Source organism: Corapipo altera, unplaced genomic scaffold (assembly GCF_003945725.1).
Source record: "Corapipo altera isolate COAL_440 unplaced genomic scaffold, ASM394572v1 61111, whole genome shotgun sequence".
Classification (NCBI taxonomy): Eukaryota; Metazoa; Chordata; class Aves; order Passeriformes; family Pipridae; genus Corapipo; species Corapipo altera.
Window position 1 is genome coordinate 19,699 of NW_020885261.1, and position 2,617 is coordinate 22,315.

A 2,617-nucleotide genomic window follows, 5' to 3' on the forward strand; every position below is an offset into this window, starting at 1 on the left:
GCTGAGGACACCTCTCTCCTGCTCTTTCTCTCCTGTGTCTCCTTGGCCTTCTCTCCCACCCATCACAGCCCTGCAACCTGGGAACTGTCTCAGCAGGCCTGGGCTGTTATTGCCTGCAAGTGGAATGAAGAGAGACTTGGGGCTGCAGCTCCTCCTGCCTGTGCCCCACACAAAGGGCACTGGGGTCTGTCTGGCTGCAGCCCCTCAGCGGGGGCACCAGGGTAAGAACAGACTTACAGTGGGGAAAGTTGCTTCGTGCAGGAGCAGAACAGCCTGCGCAGAGCCCCGAGCGCCCGCCTGAAACGGGAGAGACGTTTGGTGGGGACAGCCAGCTGCCTGCTGAGGGCCTGGGCCTCCAGCTGGGGAGGCGAGGGGCTGGGGGGGCAGCAGGGGCTGCGTGGGGCAGGGACCTGACTGTGTGTCCCTGCCCATGCCACCTGCTGGTCCAAGGCAGGAGAAGCTTCAGTCCCTCCGGGGGACAGGGTTTCCAGCTGGGGAGGTGAGGCGCAGAGCGGCACTTGTGTGCACGGGGCAGGTGCCCGGCGCTCAGCCCATGCCTGGCGAGGGACGGGCACTGGGAGCCCCTCTGCTGCAAGAATTATCAGCCTGTCTTCTGTGCCTTGTCCTTCCTTGGGACAGCTCCAGCATGCTCAATTCTTCCCACTCGTCCTCCTCCGGGAGCAAGGGCTTGACCCCCAAGCTGGGGACGCTCGTGTGTTCCCAGTCCACCAGTGCCAGCTCTCTGTCGCTGTCATCTTCCCATCGGGAGAGCCAGGAGGGTGTGTAGTCTTCCCAGTCGGAAAAGTCCTGGCCCAAGGAGTCTTCAGCACGGCCCAGCTCTTGGGCAATGGAGTCCTCCCAGTCGGACAGGAGTTCTTGGTAGTTTCTGAATTTTCTTTGGGGTTGCCCTTTCATGCTGCATTCTTCCAAGTCGGTCACTTCTGGGGAGCTACTGCCTTTTCCGTGGCATTGCTCTTCCTCACTGGAGTCCTCCCAGTTGGACAGTTCTTTCTACCTCTTGACTTCTTGGGACTGCTCTTCCTCGCTGTATTCTTCCTGGTCGGGCAGTTTTTGGTAGCTACTGCCTTCCCCTTGGGACTACTCTTCCTCACTGTAGTCCTCCCAGTCGGACACTTCTTGGTAGCTCTTCACTCCTCCATGGGACAGCTCTTCCTCGCTGTATTCTTCCCAGTCGGACACTTCTTGGCCTCTACTCTCTTCTCCTTGGGACTGCTCCTGCTCGATGTTTTCTTCCCAGTCGAACACTTCTTGGTAGCTCTTCACTTCTCCTTGGGGCTCCTCTTCCTCGTCGTATTCTTCCCAATGAGACAATTCTTGGTAGCTCTTGACTTCTCCAGGGGACAGTTCCTGCTCAATGCAGTCTTCCCACTGGGACGTTTCTTGGTATTGTTGATGTCTTCTTGGGACAACTCTTGGTCTCCCTCATCTTCCCACTGGGAAATGTCTTGGTCAGCGTAGTATTTCCAGTCTATACCCTCCCCAGGGAAGGGTCCCTTGTCAGTGTCTTGCACTGCCAGGACTGAGTCCCCTCCTGCTCCCTCCTGCTGCTCGCTGAGGGCCTGGGCTTTCACCTGGGAAGGTGAGGGGCTGCTGGGGGAGCAGGGGCTTTGTGGGGCAGGGACTGGGCTCTCTGTCCTTTCTGCTGGAACTGTTGTTACCGTGTCTGTATCCATGGTTTGTTTCAGGTTTCTCTCTTCCTCTGGCTCCTGGCTGGATGCCTGGATCTCAAGCTCAGGTTTGCTCAGGATCTCATGGGTGATGGACTGGTCTGTGTCCAGCAGGGCCTTGCTGCCCTCTTAGGGGCTGTGTGGGGCAGGGACTGGACTCTCTGCCCTTTCTGCTGTAACTAATGGTACCATTTCTGTAGTCGTAGTTTGTTCCAGGTCTCTCTGTTCCTCCGGCTCCTGGCTGGATCCCTGGATCACAAGCTCAGCCTTCTTCATGATCCCACATGTGATGGACTGTTTTGTGTCCAGCAGGGCCTCACTGCCCTCTGAAGGACTGTGTGGGGCAGGGACCGGACTCTGTGTCCCTGCCCATGGCACCTGCTCTCCAAAGGCTGGAGAAGCTTCTGCCTCTTCCTCAACAGAGGCAGAGGTCCCTGGGGGCAGCACCTGCTGGCTCGGTGTTCCTGGTACTCGCCGGGGCAGGAGTTGGACTGGGCAGGTCATGGACTGTCTCTGCTGCCACCTCTGTGCCCACGCTGCTGGCAGAGCTGGGTCCCTCCTGGGGAACAATCTGAGGGTCCCCAGCGTTCACTGGGTGCCAGGGTTTGTCCCAGGTGCTGTAACCGACATCATCTCCCCACTGGGACAGCTTTTTCTCACTCCTGTCTTCCCTTTGGGGCAGCTCTTGGGCACTGTAGTCTTCTTCCTGACATTGCTCCTTGTCTGTCTTGTCTCCCACTTGGGAGAGCTCTGGGTCTCTCTTGTCTTTCCATTGGTACAGTCCATGCCCTTGCACATCTTCTTCCCACTGAGGCAGGTCATGGTATCTCTCACCTTCCCGTTGGGACAGCTCTGGGACTGCCACATCTCCCCATTGGGAAAGTTCTTGGCCTCTCAAATCTCCCCATTGGGACAGCTCTTGATATGTC

The 2,617-nt window shown here is 57.9% G+C and overlaps 1 pseudogene; it reads right to left on the minus strand.

Moving 5' to 3' along the window:
- Positions 1 to 233: 233 nt before the first annotated feature.
- Positions 234 to 1,964, minus strand: LOC113940308 (annotated as a pseudogene).
- Between the last annotated feature and the right edge of the window lie 653 nt (positions 1,965 to 2,617).